This window comes from Talpa occidentalis, unplaced genomic scaffold (assembly GCF_014898055.3).
Source record: "Talpa occidentalis isolate TD23 unplaced genomic scaffold, MPIMG_talOcc4v2.1 talOcc4.6, whole genome shotgun sequence".
Classification (NCBI taxonomy): domain Eukaryota; kingdom Metazoa; phylum Chordata; class Mammalia; order Eulipotyphla; family Talpidae; genus Talpa; species Talpa occidentalis.
In genome coordinates this window covers 38,000,947-38,019,593 of record NW_023604972.1, presented here as the reverse complement: position 1 = coordinate 38,019,593, position 18,647 = coordinate 38,000,947, and the positions used below count along the sequence as shown (strand labels likewise).

General features: G+C 35.1%; 1 long non-coding RNA gene across 1 annotated transcript; it reads left to right on the top strand.

Annotated features, from left to right (window-relative positions):
- The first annotated feature begins 1,555 nt into the window (after positions 1 to 1,555).
- LOC119261235 (uncharacterized) lies at positions 1,556 to 15,705 on the top strand. Its single transcript, XR_005128972.2, has 3 exons — positions 1,556 to 1,681; positions 10,199 to 10,311; positions 15,488 to 15,705. It is a non-coding gene; the product is annotated as an uncharacterized LOC119261235 (long non-coding RNA).
- Positions 15,706 to 18,647: the final 2,942 nt, after the last annotated feature.

The window sequence follows — 18,647 nt, the reverse complement described above, 5'->3', positions numbered from 1 at the left end:
ACTTTGTGTTTTAAATTAAAAAGTGATTAAACAGTAGAAACATTTTTTATATCTAACATTTAACTTTCAAGCATATGAAAGAAACATATATTTTTATGTATGTTCCATTTGTGATAAGTTCCTTCTTTAACCATTTTAAAAATGGTTCAAAAACTCATTCATTATATTTACTCTTAACATTGTTTGGAACATCTGGATATTTTAGAACATGCCTCTATATTCCTGAGATAAATAGGCATGCCCATGACAGATAACACGGTGATAAAATATTTTTTGCACAATTGCTTTCTGAAAATGATATATATTTCCTTAATGTCTCCCAAACTTTAATATTTAGTACAAAGTATTCTGCTTCTCTTTATTCCTCAATCATCCCATTTTGTTTGTCAAAATATGCTACAAGAGGATAGCAAAGATAAAGTGATTCTCTCTGTTTCTACCTAAAAATATTTCTTCCCTAGTTTTCAAGGAACTTGTGATAAAACAGCAAAAGACAATGCCCAGAACAGTACCTAGGGGCAGTGCCAAAGTGGGGGACCAGTCATTGTGGGTTTTTATCCATGTGCTCAATTGCAAGACACCACTCAGGTTCAGGGTCCGACAACAATAGAGTTTATTAACAAACAGAATATTGAGCAAAGGATAGATTCTAAGGCCACAAGTGACTGCCTGTCTCACCCCAGCATCTAGTAGTAGCAAACAAGGGCTGCTCATGCCAGATGGTCCTTCAATGAGGGTGCTGTACCTTCTATGAGGGCATGGCACTGATGGCATGCAGTCAGTAGTGCATGAGGGTATGACACAGGGGAGCAGCTAGAGGTGTTCACTGTTGGTGTGCTAAGGTGACCCTTCAGCAGCTCATAGTCTGAAACGCAGCCTGGACATCACCAGATACTGAACCAAACAGTGATGGACTCAACAGCACTAGGAGACAGTGCCAGAGAACCAGAGGGGATGAACAGCACTTAAAGGTGACCAGGAGAGTGCCCGTCATTGATTAGTAGTACCAATCAGCACTGGTCACCAGGTGGCAGTATCAGAGACACTTTGTGAGCTATTGTATGAACTGATAGTCAACAGCTCTGCAACACAGGCCTGGAGCCAGTGGTGCTCCTTACGGGTAACATCACAGCCAGGGCTTGAGACAAATGCAAAGTTAGGTCTCTGTGAAGGTCAAAAGAGTTCTGGAAGTCTAGAGATCTATGAAGGTCTGTGGAGGTCTATTTAATCCAACAGAGGTTGTCTACTGAGTTCTTCTCTCTTTAGAAACTAATTGTTGATTGTGTCTTCTCTCTTCAGAGGCTGGCTGCTGACAGACTGAAATTTGCTCTTGTTCTGTCTTACAAACTTGATTGGGCCATTTTTCAATCCCAAGCATCTGATTGGTCTAATTAGCACCAATCAGCTCACTTCAACTTTCAATCTGCATAATTAACTCAAGTCCTTGACTGACAGCTGGAGAGCTCAAACCTGATTGGTTTGTTGAGCTTGAACCAGATTGGTCCATTTGATCCATTATGATCCTAGAGCCAGATATAAAAGGGAAAAACCTGACCCCTGCCTAGGCCAGCCTGCACTCAGCTCAGAGCAGGCTATTGGTCCAGCGGGGTCAAGTAAAAAAGCCAGAGCCAGCTTTGGTGAGACTGGAGTCACTGCAACAGGCACCCCTCAGTGGAGGATGGTGAGAAGTGGATTGGAGAGGACTCTTCAGTCATGCTAGGATATTGTAAGGTCAGGAATGGACACAGTGCAGGTTTTCTATGATCCAGCAGACCAGGTAAAGGAGAAGTCAGAGCCCTCAGTGGCTTTTTGCAGGCTTTTATTGGGGTTTATGAGGTACAGCAGGCAAGGGTACTGGGGGACCAGCAGGCTGGCAGGCCTCCAGACCACAGCAAGTCTTCACTCTATCTGGGCTCTTCAGCATTCTCTCTCTCTCTATCTTGGCTTCTGCTGCTTCTTTCTCGGCTTCTCTTTCGGCTTCTACTGGTGTCCCTGTGACACTGCCCTTAAAAGTGCAGTCTTAGCCCAGGTGAATCCCATCTACCTATGCCACATCCTATTCCAGGTGCCCGCCATCAGGCATGCATTCAGGACCGCAAGGATCCATCAGGTATCCTGATGGCGGGAGGGCAGAAAAGCTTGACAATTATTCCTTACCCTACAGAGATGGGTCCCAGAAATTTTATGGAGGGATACCACTAGGATCCCAGTTTCAATGAAATCCTATAGACAAGAATAGAATAGCTAAGAATGTAGAATAAAGGTCATATACAAATAGCTATCTCCAAACTATTGAGCCTTTGTGCTTCATATGAGAAAACATGAGCATACATGTTGAATTAAATTCAGGTTATCAGATTTATTAAGTCCAAATTGGTTGTAGAACCTTGGTGCTTCTCATTAAGTATCTGAAATTTACTATTAATTTCTAGATGCTTTTGGCAGCCAGTATAAAATCATGTCCAGGGAGGGCCTACTTTCAGGATTCATTTGGCAATGCCTCTTTTGATTATTAAATTTAAGAGCTTATTACCTGAAATACTATAAAATGTTTAATGTTCCAAAACAGGTATTTGTAGAGATTCAAAACCTCTGTGTTACAGGGACAAGGTAGATTCTGCTAGACATTTTAATGCCACTGCTGGTCACTCAGGCTATAATTGGTTCTAATTAGCTCTTTCATCCAGCTGTAACACTCTTTACCTGCAGCTGAGAGGCACTCAGGTGGGTGGAAAAACCTCTTCTATTGAGTATTTGAAAACATCACCTAAATCCTTGCCAATATGATCATTATAAATGAGCTGCAAACGCATTAACTCTGATAGGAAATGGTTTGCGGGAAGTGATATTTGATCCAAACTAGTCCCACAAAATAGTAATCAATGTCCAATGAAAACACATTCAACTATGTGAATAAGGACCATAAATAAAGGCTACATATAAAATGTTAGACTGGACAGGCTGTGTGAGAGCTCAACTTTCTTTGTTTATACTGCTTTTTTCTACCTTACATAATAGCATTTTTGAGTTTTGTGAATAAAAGGCTTTGATAAATGTAGAACTTATAGTTTTATCCTATAAACAGGGTAGTAGAATAATAGGGATACAGAAATGATACAAACATGTTTATCCAACACCCAGTGCAAAATTTTGAGAAAAATGTTCCCCTTAAAATATTCTTTCACAGATTTGAATTATTTTCCTGACCTCTTAATTGGTAGCAATTAGTAAAAAAGGATTATATGTATCCTGATGGAAGAGTACTGAAACTAGGACTTATTCAAAGCAAAACAAACAGAAATGGAAAAAAAAAAAAACACTAATTTTGTCACACTTATTAGAGAAGCATTATATTAAATATATAATTCCTGATTTTATTTGTAAATATATATATATATATATATAAAAGAAGGAACTCATAAAACTTACCCCATTACTCCCAATTTGCACAAAATTTTTTTTTCACCTTTGCAATTGCTTGTTTGATTTTTAATTTTCCCTTTTTTATTGAAGTAACATTGGCTTCCAGTACTGTACGTGATTCAGAGGCATAGGATTAAACATCCTGAGATGCATGTCACCACACCACACCTTCCTCCAAGGTACCCACAGCCCTCAAACATAGTCTATTGTGCCCCAACCCCACTTTATTCTGCCCCATCTCACAGCCTCAATTCCACACAGATTTCTAGGATATCTTCTTGACTTGATTTGTATGACCCTTTGTTTGTTTCTCTATATTCCACATAATGTGAAGCAATTAGTTTTTTTCTTTCTCCTTCTGACTTATTTCATCGAACATTATCTCCTCCTTTCCAGCCATGTTGTCACAAATGGCAAGATTTCTCTTATTTTTTTTTATTACTGAGTATTATTCCAATATACTCCAATAGCACATTTTCCTAATTTACTCTTCTATCTTTGGACACTTTGACTGTTTGCAAAGCTAGGTTATAATCAATAGTGCTGCAATGAACATGGAATTGTATATATTCCTTCAAATTAGTATTTTCTCATTCTTCAGGTAGACACTTGGGAGTAAAATTGTTGGATCATGTGGTAGATCTATTTTTAATATTTGAGAAATCTTTATACTGTTTTCCATAGAGCTTTCACAGTCTGTTTCCTACAATACTGTACAAGAGTTCATTTTTAACCACATCCTTATCAACATTTGTTTTTTCTGGACTTTTTTTCTATAGCCTTCACAGGTGTTAGATGGTACCTCATTGTGGTTTTGTCTTGAATTGTTCTGATGATAAGTGATGATGAACATTTTTTTCATGTGCCTGTTAGCCAGTTGTATTTCTTATTTGGAGAAGTGTCTATTTTAATCCTCTGTCCATTTTGTGATTGCATTGTTCGTTGTTATTGAGTTGCATAAGTGCCGGGGACCAGCCTCCGGCAAAATGTCGTGTCAGGGGTTCCTGAAACGATGAGACGGCGTCGGCGAAAACGAAAGGGCTGAGGAGAAGGGGATGAGGTAGAATGAGGAGACACTGACACTTGGTGAGGTGCTAGTGTCTTCTGCCGAGAGACTCAGCAGGTCTTTATTTATTCATTATTAGTAATAATAATAAGAAAATACATTATCATGTGTAAAGCATAAACAATTAGTATATTATGTTTCCCATAGACTACTGGCCCCTACAGGTCTCAGCTAGACGGCAGCTTTCAAGGTTAACAGATAATAAACCAAACTTAACATTAAAGCTACTTATTTTTTCATTTAGACAATTATTTAAAACAGTGAATAACCGCCAGTGCATCCCTATCAGCTAAAGCCTAAGCATCAAAGGACTATTCTATTCACATGACCTTCAGCTGGAGACCAGCTGCTGCTCAGCTATCAGAACTTTTTCTACCTAGAAATTCCCTAACTCAAATAGCTTCATATTAAAAACTTTCCCAAGAAACTTCAAGAGAAAACAAAATAGAAGGACCTACTATGATTATTGTATTGTAATGCTTGTCAGGCATGCTCAATAAGTTGTCTTCCATTGTCAAGTAGGCCAAATCGTTTAATAATTAGTTTCTAATTTTCCATGCCGTTTATTTGCAATATACTGATGCATATAATATAGTGCCTAATGTACTTTTTTGGGAAATTTTTTCTTATTTATGACCAAGAACAAAAAGTGAAGGAATGTTAGATCTTCAACCTCACGGTGTGAGGCACAAGGAATCTTCAGCCCCACGGTGTGAGGCCCTTTGGCTGTGGCCCCACAGTGTGAGGCCCTTTGGGCTTCGCTGCTTGCCAGTGTCTTATCTGGCTGGGGCATCAAGGCCTCCTGAAGCACATAAGCTCTATGAATATCTTAAATAACTGCCCCTTGTTAGATGTATGATGTGTAAATATTTTCTCCATTCAGAAGGTTGCCTTTTGTTTCATTGATAATTTACTTCACTCTGTAATAGTTTTTTTAGCTTAATGTATTTCCATTTGTGCTTATACATTTTTGTTTCTCTTGCCTTTGGAGATAACTCACAAAGACATCAAAAAAGCCATTATAGTGTTTTACCTGTATTTTTAAAAATGTATTTCACATTTTAGTCTTGCATTCTTGTTTTTTAACACATTTTTTTAAAAGATTTATCCATTTTTATACAAGAGCTGGGGTTGCAGGCCAGAGGGTGAGAGGATTCACCAGAGACAGAGCGGGGAGCAGAACAGGCAGACCACCGAAATACACTGCTGAGGGGAGCAGCTGGCATGACAGGAGAGGTCTGCCACACCATGTGGGTATCTCCCTGGCTGGCCGGGAATCAAACCCGCACTGCAGAGGCTGTGGACAGCTTCACAGAGCAGTGCTCAAACTGCTGTGCCACCATGGAGGCCCTTTTTAACATATTTTGAGTTAATTTTTGTGTAAGTTGTGAGACGGTGAGCTAGTTTCATTCTTTGCATGTGGATATACAGTTTGCCCAACTTGATTTCTTGAAGAAACACTCCATCCTCCAAAGTATACTCTTGGATCCTTTGTTGTACCCTACTTGTCCATCTATATACAAGTTTATTTATGGATTCTCATACCTATCACATTGGTCTTACAGCCAAGTTTTCCTTGCAATCTTGTTCATTTTTGTTTGTGACATGTCCAGCTGCAGGACATGTCTTACAAGTGGCCGAAGCAGCTGTGCAACACTTGACAGCTGTGGCAGCAGAGACTGAGTCCTAGCCTGAAGCACACTTGGTACTTTTTGTAAAAGAGAATTTTTTGCATAGAAGCAGAGATTGGAATGGTACTTACCAGGACCTGGGTTAAGGGGAACAAAGACAACCAACTTTGAGAGCAGAATAGTGTATTCAACTCATAGGTTTGGCAAAAACTTTATTTGCATTCATAGCTGGATAATTTATCCTGTTACCTGTGACTGATTCTCCTATCTAGATATTTTTGTATTTTCCATATTGGCAATTCCATGGTAGGAATCAATTCCCTTGAGTTTTGAGATTATGACTTCTATAATCCAAAGGGAGATAGTTTAATATGAAGTGAAATTCCTCTCCTTTTGATGGAAATTGAATCACCAGGAGCAATAATTTTTTACTGAATGCAAACAGAGGGGTATATAATAGACCTAGGAATAAAGTGTTTTTAATATTTTAAGAACTCTCATTTCAGGGCTATACAAAAATTATGCAAATAACATATCATCACATGGTGGCATATTCTGAGGGTCATATAGTTGAGAGGAATAAGCAATAGATATAGGATATGTAAGACAATTGAGAGTCTTCATAGCAAAGAGATAATTATGCAGTCTCAAAGGAATGATGATATTTAAACCTCCATAAAAGAGGATAGGAGGTATTTAAATTAAGAATGCTTTGGTAGGTATTGACTAAAGAATAATGCAGAATCAATTTGCCTATAACAAAAGATTGATGAGAGCAGATACGAAATATGTGTCACCCTCCAATTATATGTTCTCTACCAAATTGTATGTACTTCTATGAAATTGCTTTTTCTTATTAAAATGAGATTCATAAAAATGTCCCAAATACTTTAAAAATACTATATTCTTCATATCAGTATAATTTTGTTTAGCAGTTGTGCTCTTTTATGTTCTGTTGGTATCTAGTACATAACACATATTTACTTATATTTTCTAGTCACACTATCTTACCAAATTTGGCCATATTTTCATTAACTTCCCAGACATTGAAAATTGTTTCACTTATTTGAAAATCAAACAAGTAACTTTTCAAAAGGATTGTCAAAGTGCATTCTTTCAGAAGCTTTATTAAAAATGTTTTTCTTCTATATTGTATTTTTGATATTATTATTAATGATCTTCAGTTCAGTATTAGGGACTATTTATTTTTGAGCAATTTAAACCAAAGAAAATCTGGGGAATTAGTAAGTAGAATGTAAGTGAACTATGGTCTCAAAAGTGTTGTATTTTTAATGAAGTTATTCAGATAATTTATAGAACTATGATGAATCTCCCATAAAGGCAATGTTTATTTATTTGGGGGGGGGGGTTGACCAAACTTTTTGTTTAGTATTGTGTAGTTACTGAACTACAGAATGGTTTTAAATGGCCTAAATGTTTTTAGTGGGGAATTAGCATGGGGGAGGTTGTTACAAATTCCCATGAAAATGTTAGAAAGGAAAATACAGCCAGTGTTATTTTTTGTCTTTGGTGGGGGTAGGAATGGGGGTAGGAGGGTTTTAGGGCATATAGCAATTTCCTTACATAAGCATTTGATCTCAGGTTTTTCATATTGAGAACATTTGAGATTTCAGTTTGGAGACTCTGAAATCCTAAACATAGCCTACTCCATTTACCCTCTAGTTGCTAGCTTGTTTGTACGGAATTAAGGATTCATCTATCCATTTTTATTTATTTTTTTTTTTTTTTAAAGATTTATTTATTTATTTATTTATACAAGCACTGGGCACAGTCAGAAGCGCGGGAGGGTGAGAGAATTCACCAGAGCCAGAGCGGGGAGCAGAGCAGGCAGAAGGACCGAAGTACACTGCTGAGGGGAGCAGCGGGCGGCAGGAGAGGTCTGCGCGCCATGTGGGACCCTCCTTCGGTGGCCGGGGAGCAGCCGGGGATCAAACCGGCGCCGCCGAGGCTGCGGACAGCTTCGCAACCCAGCGCTCAACCGCTGCGCCACCGGGGAGGCCCATCTATCCATTTTTAAATGGTTAGATTATTGTGGAAAATCTTGGAATTGTTTGCCTTACTGTAGGGTAAAGAAAATATCAGGCTTTTCTGCCCTTCCGCCATCAGGATAGATGATGGATCCTTGTCCTGAATGCATGCCTGATGGCAGGCACCTGGAATAGGGTGTGGGCACAGGTAGATGGGATTCAGCTGAGTTAAGACTGTGCTTTTTAAGGACAGCGTCACAGGGACGCCAGCAGCAGCAACAGCAGCAGCAGCAGCAGTAGAAACCGAAGCAGAAGCCGAAAGAGAAGCCGAGAAGCAGCAGAACGAATGCTAGAGAGCCCAGATAGAGTGAAGACTTGCTGGGGGCTGGGAGGCCTGCCAGCCTCCCAGCCCCCCAGCCAGCACCCCTGCCTGCCATATGCCTGGTGAACCCCAAATAAAAAACCTGCAAAACTACTGAGGACTCTGATTCCTCCTTTACCCGGTCTGCATGGGATCAGAAAACCTGCTCTGTGTCCTGTCCTGCCCTTACACTTACTTAGTAGAAAAAATTTAAGATATAATGTAGTCTTAAAGATACTTTAAATTGTAAAATAACAAGCTATTATACTATAGAAGACATTAAACATTTACTTGTTGAAAGCAATGTCAAAAATCAATACATTTAAACATGTTTTACTTTCTTCTTCCATAATAAAAATTATGGAAGGGAGCATAACAGAGAATTTTGAATAAGTAGCATTTCATTTTTCTTTTGGCCCTTTGGTAATCATGATAGAATAGATTCCACTGTGTTTGTTTCTTTGAAAAGGGGTTTTGGTCCAACATTGTACTTGATTTTAATATCTGTTTCTGTCTCTGCCCTCTATCAGATCAACCTCCTCCATGGCCATCATGTCCTGTGGCTGAGAAACTTGAACTCAGTATGAAACACATGGAGGAGAGTAGCTCCTTTCCATAAAAGGGGGAAGTCCTCTGTCTTCTCTGCTAACCTGATCACAAACACCTGATAGATAAATTATGTTCACACATTTCCTTCCATGAATGCCCTAATTCATTCATATCTATGTTCTCCAAAAGAGAATACAATTCACACACACTTGTAGTATCTCAGTGCCTGCCCATCCAGTAGGCAAAATAGCTGTGTTCAACTGATAGATAATTATAAGACATTACTATTGTGATGCTAAATCAGCTGCAATTGCACATCTGTTTTTTATTTAGGTTACTTCTCTGTGATTTTGCAGGCAGCATAATATTTTCAATCTCTCCAAACTAGCTCTATTATAAAGTCAAATTGAACTGAAACCAGCCCCTTTCTCCCTTATCATCCTTCCCACTTTAGTTAATAAATATATAACATTTTTACCTTAATTATTGTTTTCAATACATAGATTCAATAGTCCATTTTGGAAATTTTAGCAAGAGTAGTTGAGTAAGGAAAATACTGTAGGACCTGTATTTCATTACACTCATAATGAATATCATGTCATTATTAGCCTATTCCTTATGTATTCTAGAGTGATAGTGTATTTATTTATTCATTTAGCTAGTCTGTCAATAGGTTTCTGAGCAATCTGATATGGTCAGTTTTAGTTGCTAAGATTACAAACCTGGTAGCATTACTACTATATTGAAGCTAACATTATAATGAAAGAAACAGAAGTGAGAAAGATTAAATACAAAACATAATATATTGTGGTGACTGAAAAGGATGCAAATGAGTACCAAAGAGGAATTAGTAGTTTCAAAAATTGAGTGTTTGGTGAAGTTTTAGATACAGTAATATGGACTCTTCATTTTTATCTTTAACTGCCTTGTGGAGATTTCTAGATAAAAAAGACTCTCTGTCTTCAGTCACTACAGAGAGAGAGAGAGAGAGAGAGAGAGAGAGAGAGAGACACGGCAAGAGGGAGAGTGCTCATTTATTGATAGTAACAAGAAATACTTATTCTGCAATCTTTGATGATTTTGACCACCAGTCAGGGACAGACAGATGGACTTAGTAACCACTATAAAAAGGTTTCACCAAAAATGATCTAACCTCATCTCCTCATCTTATCATTTATAGGTCTGCTATCCCCACTGGTATTCAACTTCAGAATTTCCTTGGGTTATGCCACCGGGTCATTTCAAATAAACACCTTCCCTGATTATGTTACAGCCTGGCTATTATTGGTTGAGGTAAGGAAAACCCTAAGAAAAATTACCATTTGACTAAGGACTTGTTTGTAGAAATATTTGACAGAAAAGATTATGGGTGGAAATGTGAAGCAGGAACAGATCTTGTGTGCTTCTGAAATGATGAGGAGAGCAGTGCATTGGAGCAGAAAGAACACATTGAAGAATAGCAGATAATGAGGTCACAGGAATAAAGCGTTATTTCAGAAAATTGTAGATTATACTTTGGTTTTTTCTTAGTGAGACAAGGAAATAGTGGATATATTAAGGGGTGAATAGAGATGAACAGACTTGTTCATCTATGTTTTAAGAGTTGTTTTAATTTCCGTGTCTAAGGTAGGCCCAAGAAGGAAAGGCCAGAATTTGAAAGATCGATTAGGTGCAAAATTACGGCTTGGATAATAATGCTAGAAAATGGTGATGATTGCAAATGTATTTTTAAAGTAAGGTTAACAGGCCTTACTAGTAGATTGGATACTGGGTTCAGAAGAAAGAAACAAAGAATGATTGCAAGATTTTTCACCTGAGTAACAGTAAAAATAGAATTCCTATTTGCTGACATGGGAAGATAATAGGAAGAACAGACTAGGAGTTGAACCTTAAGCATGACATATTTGAGATGACTATTTAATATGTGTGATGGGAAAATATGAGGAAATAGTTAACTATTACCCTCTGGCATCCAGTGAAACACCAATTTGTCAATAAGTATCTATCAGTAGGTAGGTGGCTTTTTAAGTCATGAAATTTAATGTGATCACCAAGGAACTGAATATTCTTGTTATTGAAAAGGCAACCAGGAAGAAGCCAGAAGACAACCAGAGGTCAGGGAGTTGAGAACGAACCAAAAACAATAACAACAAAATGATGAGTCCAAAAAAAAAGAGGAAAAACCTAATGAGTCAGATAGGTTTTCTTTCTACTCAGCATCTCCTTACTAGTAGATTCACAATCCTAATTATGTGACTCCTTCACCATAACCATCACTGGGAATGAGCAATGAATAACTGACTCAAAGAAAAGCAATCCATAGACCTATAATGTGTAATCTAGCACAAATAGGTGAATTGAGACTATAAAGTGATCTCCATCAGTATTGTAGAGGTATAGATGAACCAAAAGATTCCAAGGAGTTATGAAAATGTATCTATTGTTACCAAAAATACATATTCACTCATTTATCCCTTTTTTCATTCAACAAGTGTTTATTAAGTGCACTATGTGCCAGATTCTTTCCAGTTGCTGGGATACCATGGTACCAATTAAGGAAGCTTGGGTTGTGTCAGGGAATGAAAAGACACAGGTAGTTGAATATTAGCAAGGTGTAGTATTGAAAGAGAAAGAGAGTTGGAAAGGGATTATCAGATTGGAATTACCCTTATAGACCATATTTTACTGGGTTATTATCCAAGGTAAAAATCACTCTATCTGAAGTGTCTCGCATTGACTCAATGTCATGTTAGTGTTCATATTTTAAAATGATCACTATAAAAGTTGGTTGAAGAATGAATTCAAGAAAAAATAAAAGTGGGCACAAAAGTCAAATTATAAAGATGTAGAAATCCAGAAAAGTAACATAGGAAAGAAGAAATAGTGGTTATAATAGTAGTGAAGAATGGAGAATATATTTAGAGAAGAAACTGACAGAATTAGACAACAGATGATATGGATGATGAGGGAGTGAGATTCATATATGCCATCTCAAAAAATAGTTATCAGTAGAGTTGAATTTACTTTTAAGTGAGTTGTACCATTAAAGAAACTAGTTTAGTTTCAACAGAAATTAATCAGCAGAAATTAAGAAATCTATGAAATACCCCAAAAAAAGAAAGAAAGAAAAAAGTAAAATATACAAGAACAGTATATGAGTGTTCAAAGATGTTCAAAGATGACTGGTATGGCTATGTTTCTAGAAGGCTAATGGTAATAAAAGACAAATTTTTATGTGTCTTTGGTAAATTTTGCAAGCATTCCCTCACATGCATACATCTATAGAATCAGCAGAATTCCACATTTGTCAAATTTTCATGAAATTCACTATCATATGGATATTTTCATATATAGTGATATTTTGAAAGCAAAGGTGTTACATTTCACTCTTTACAACAACAAATTATCTGGTATATTCCATTTCTGGGTAAGTTATAGAGGATTCCATTGCTGGTATTCTGAAAGCAATTTCTTACTTCTTTTATATATATATATATATATATATATATATATATATATATATATAATGTATACACTTCATATATATATATAAAAGAAGTAGAAACATTATTTGTATAAAATTATAAATAGCATTCCATAAATAAAAGCAACATCCCACTGTAAAATATTTGATGATTGAAAACAAAAATACTACAGTAAACTCAATGTCTTTCCAAAATAAGTTCCTAAAATTATCTGGGGGTGGAAGAGAACTGTTACTTGGACACAAGGACACCAATGTAAGAGAAAAGACTGGTGTAATAGCCTATATGAAGGTCACTGCAAAACTTAAATGGTTCAGCAAACATTGACTAGTACATTGAAAACACCTTACATCGAATATTTTACCCCTTTATTTTCTTGGTGTGGTGAATAAAGAGATTGTAAATTGGTGCCAAGACAGAATTGAGTATTTTTATTTGATAGAAATTTGTAATGAAGGGAAAGTGACCTTGAAAATTTGCTCTGCTTTGTGGATAAATACTGATTTAACTGGAAATGCTGCTAGACATTTTTTCCATATCAGTATTCACTTGTGTTTTGTCTTCACACAGATAATGCACATGTTACAATAAATGGTAGAAAACATTATTAAAGTAAGTTGATTCACCTCAATTTCAACATTGATGAGTGACTCAGAAAGTATACTTCTTTAGACATTGCATTTCATGACTTGAATGCTGTATCTATACTACCAGCCTGTTCCCAACTCTTCTTTCAAAAATCTCACCTGAGTTAATCCTACTCATTCTTTTAATCCTCGGTGAAATGTCACTTTCCCAGCAAAGTTTTCTTAACTCTTGCCTCATTCGGAGTCAGGGCTTGTATAATAATGCTTCACAGTTTCCTGTATTTACTCGTGGAACTATTAAACGTTTTTGATTTTGCATTATTTATATGAATTTTATTTAATATCTGGCTCCTCCATTGGAATATAATTTCAAGTCAGCAAAGAAAGTGTTTTGTTCCTGATAAGTTCCCAGTACTTAGGAAATTTCCTTGAAACACACTTATTATTTATGGTTTATATATAAATAAATATTTTTTCCATCATTGAAAGAAAAGACACACTTGTTAAAGGTATGAGGCTTTGTTTGGTCACATTTGTTCCATTTCCTTCTCATAATATTTTTTGCTGTGGGAGAAATTAAATAGTTATATAAAATTTACTATGATTATGTTTGATTTTGATAATGTTTATGCTAAAATAAAGTGTATTTAGTAATTCCTCTTGAAATATGTATATTCCATAGATTTTGAGATAATTTAAAGAGAATGAGTGAATGGCTCAGATAAGCAATGTATGATAAACAAATTCACAAGAGAAAATGTGCTTAAATCTTCACTATTTCATTTAAAATGTGGATTCAACTTTCCTTATCATCATTACAGATAAAAATTATTTTCTTATGTAAATCATAGTGTTGTAGTTTGTATTTATTTTATTGACATGTTTGTCATCTGGATTATTATATGACCAACTAAGAAAAAAAATTACAAAATGGTAAAACCAAGGATGGACCTTAGGGACATTATGTTAAGTAAGATAAGCGAGACAGACAAATGCTGCATGATATCACTTATGTATGGAATAGTAAAAACCCTTAGATATAAATACAGAAAGAAAATGATGGTTACCATGGGGCTGAAGAGTGGAGGAAAAATATAGAGGTTTGAGAGTACAAACTTGCAACTAGCAGGTATGTAACTAGTAGAGATCAGAAAATGGTGTAATGATTATAGATAACAGTATTGTATTATAAACATCAAAACTAAAGCTGAAATTATATCTTAATTATTCCCAACACACAAAAAAAGAAGTGATAATTATATGTGGTGTAGAGGTGCTAGCTAATGCTAAATGGGAATGATAATGCTGTACATAAATGTAGTAAACCGATATGTTTTATGCCTTAAAGTTACCCAATGTCATATTTCAAATGTAGCTCAATAAACGAAAGATGTGAAAATATATGAGGTACCTCAAATAGGCACAGGAACTTACATGAAGGATCTCTCATTTGCCAATCCTCAAAACATTTGAGAAAAAAAATAAATATCAAGCCACAGAGTAATGTGGAAAATAGATGTGGATCTATATTTATATAACATATTGAACAAAAAATAAGTAAGGGGCAGCTCATATAGAAAATACTCAAAATATTATATTTTTATATTCTTTCATTCAAGATGTGGCAATAATTTTTACCTCCCAGCTCAACCTGTGTGGAATAGATAGATTCAGTGGTTAATGTTCAAAGAATAAGTATGGAACAATAGCAAAAATGAGTAACTTCTTTACAGTGGAGAATACAGGCAACATGACCTTAACCAAGTTATCAAGTTTAATGTTACTAGTAAGGTCATGTTGGTATCATTTATTCCCTGATATAATGCTATGAGAATGGCACTTCTCCTTTATGGTCTTCACCCCAAAACTTATAACCCTGATCTGATTGTTTTAGGATTTTCCATAAAACGGCTGACCAGTACTCTTCAAAATATCAAGATCATTTAAAAAAATTAGAACATTTTAAGAGACTATCTGATTAGAGAGATTCAGGACACACATGACAAATTACAATGTGGTATCTGGGATTGGAGCCAGCAAAAGTAAAAGAACATGGCTGGGAATACTGTTGGAATTCAAATAAAATTTTTAGTTTAGTATTATAACAATATCAACTTTTTTGTTTTTGATAGATTATGATTATGCAAAATTTTAACAACAGAAAAACCTGAATGGAGGACCTATAGGAACTTCTTTTTCACTCCTCTATTATTCTAAAATGATATCAACATATTTTTTTATTAATCAGTTTAGAATAAATTAGTACAAGAGAACTTTTCCAAACACCATTTTTGTATTTTTCAATAATTTGATATATTTAGCCACCATCTTCTAATATAACATAATTTAATATGAAATTTACTTTAAAATTAACTAGCATCCTTTTTTTACTCTCAGGGCAGCGAGAATCTACATCGATGATGGAATCATGGAGTAAAAACAACACAGATTGTCTTTTTACAGAGTTAAATAAGTTTGCTTTAGAAAGAGAACCCATGTATATCCCACAGAATGACTCAAGATTGTGAGTATTAGGTACAGTCCATCAAATACACTAACTTTCATTTCTTTGATTGATGGATTTTTAGAAAAAAATAAAATAAATGTTTTGCTAATACCAGACTGACTGTCACATTTGATATTGCTTTACTGAGAGGGTATTTCAGCATTCCAGATCATGACAAAGGAAAATGTGTTTTGTAACAAAACTATGTGAGAAACCCTGAAAAGTTCAAAAGCTCATTTCAGATAAACTCTTTAGCCTTACACAGACATAATGTGCTACAGCTACAAAACTGAGCTGAAAATTTCCTGGGAATGTGCTTTCTTGTGAGAGCCCTAGAACTGTTTTTATCTCCCCAGCAAAGTTTGCAAGTAAAACTTTAAATTTGGGAGTCAATGACTCCAGGAGCAGAATTCAGGGCCTATATTTTGTGTGCTTGAGAATTCATGACCACGTTCCTCCATAAACTTTGTTAAGTCCAAAGAGGATCCAAAGTCACTAAAGAATTCCATTCTTTCTTAGTTTCCATTCTCCCAATTTTTATCAATAAATCACAAAGCAGGTAAGAACATGTTAGAATTGAAATGATTTAACACTATAAAAAATTGAAAACTTTTACTATTCTAAAGACATGCTTCTATTTTATTCCAATTCTATTTCTGCTGACTTGATAATTACATTACATTTCAAATGCAGAGAAAATAGTTTTAAAAGAATAAAACTTCAGATCAAGTCGGTAAATGACAAATTAGAATGAACACAATTATAGGTTTGATTTTGAGAAGCTGTATGGTATTGCCATGTAATCTATTATATATCCTTCTCTTTGGAATACAATTTCTCTGCATGCTCTCTCCATTCCTCTCATGAAATACACACAAATTCTTCTCCAACTGATTGTATTTCACTAAAAACTTTCTCTTATGTCTTCCTGAGGCCTGGAACTCCTTTGTGCAATTGCATCTTGGTTTCTTCTTTAACTGCTCTTTGTAAACATCCTCCAAGCAGCTTCAAGAGATGTTTCTTCCACAGTTAATGACTGTGCAATATATTACTTTTTATGGTTACCATAGATCTTTATGTACTGCCTTAAGAACATTGACTCTTATTGGATATCTGATAAATACATAGGAAACTTCCCTGGCTAAAGAAAGGTGACAGGCAGATATTAATATTTTAATGTTTATTGGAATCTTTTAGGAAATAGAATTGTTCTTCTGAATACAAAGAACAGTGATGTAAATGATTCTTAACTAAATTGGGGCATTTCTCTATTCTTAAAATTCTGTGTGTAACTTCTGTACTAGAATGTCACAGGAAAATGTAGGAGCATTTATACTGTTCTAATTACCTAATAGTGATTCAGTGTAACAGTTTTATAAGGTTATGGGGCCAAATATTAAGAAATTTTTAGAAAGAATTACTGCTTTACATCCCCTCTCTATATTGAAAATGTCCTAAAAGTCTGATACTTGCCAAATTTCATGATTTAGGGAATAATAAAAAATTGAAAATTAACAGAAAGCATTTTCCTAAAAGAACTTCAATTAATGTCACATAGAAAGAACCAGAAGAGAGTAAAGAAAAAGATAAAAATTCATGTGACAACTGTAAGACAAAATAGTATTTAGTGTGTGATCTTTTTTATGAAATACTCTAGACTTCTATGAGTACTTGAGAGTAGTAGAAAGTAGTTTTTCTCCATAGAAACTAAATGGAACAAATCTGTGAAAGGTTATTTGGGGCAGGATTGTGTATAGTGATGATTTGAGGCTGACTTGGATGCAGAAGGCTGCCAGGGAGCTAGCAGTGCTGGCAATAATGGTGCATTTAATCTGTGTTAAACTTATTCAGCTGTATATACATGATCTGCACTTATTTCAGTAAATAATTTTTAATTCATTTTTTTAAAAAACAAGATAAAATGAATTGTAAAAATTAAAGGAGAGACTATTTGTATCATTATGTTTCCATAAGAAACTATGTAAAAGAGTAAATCATATAGACTTTATGGGATAAGAACATTTCTACCCCATTTTCTTCTTAAACCAGCACCTTTTACTTGGATAATTTTGTACTTTTTTTTTTTTAACTTCACCAGCATTGACAATGAGTTCCTCTGCCTACTTAACAGAAATACTATAAAATTGTTTCTGGCTTTGTTTGTACTCTCTTGCCTTACTATCAGTGCTCTGTTTTGAATGTCAACAAACGTTGTGGAAAACAATTCAGCATCTTGAAGAAATAAAATTAAGTCAGAGCTTTGTGCTTCCCACTGACTTTCAAAATTCAAGAATTGCTTGTTCTCAATATAATTCCTTCTCTTCTTTTTACTTTTTGGTTTGGAAGACATGCAGACAAAAACACTCTACAGTTCAATGAAAATCACATGGAACAACAACAATAACAAAATAAATAAGTTGTTTAACATTATATAATAGCCAGTTCATCACACATCTTGTAGTTACCTGAAATTCCCTGGTTTCTATTTGCCAGGAAAATATAACAGCTATTTTTAAGATTGCTCTCTCCCTTTTCCATTATTTAACTGTATCTCAAATTAAAAAAAAATCACATATTATTTTATAAAATTGATGTGAGAACTCTTGAAAGATTGGTTAACTGAAGAGAATTTAGTTCAATGACCAGAGATGGACATATTTTTGAAATAACTTAGATAATATAATTGTGAATGAGATCAATACATTTATTTGTCAATAATTCCCAAAGCCAGTTTCAACATCTAAATATTTCTAACAAATTATTGAATTAAGTTTATTTCATTCAGATCAACTTTCACTAATGATCTATTCAAGGTATAAAACAATCAAGTACAACCTAATTAAAGTCTCATGGACAAAAATGAAGCTGAACTGACATAAGCATTGTATCATATTATAAATGGGAAGAAATCCAGCGCTAGCACATAAAAGAAAAATTAATGATAACTCTTTTTTTTTAAACTTAGGTCCACTATGTATGTGATATTTTAAGGTTAAAATTATTTTATGTAACCCTTTTGATAGCCCTGACTTTATATTGAAATATATTAAA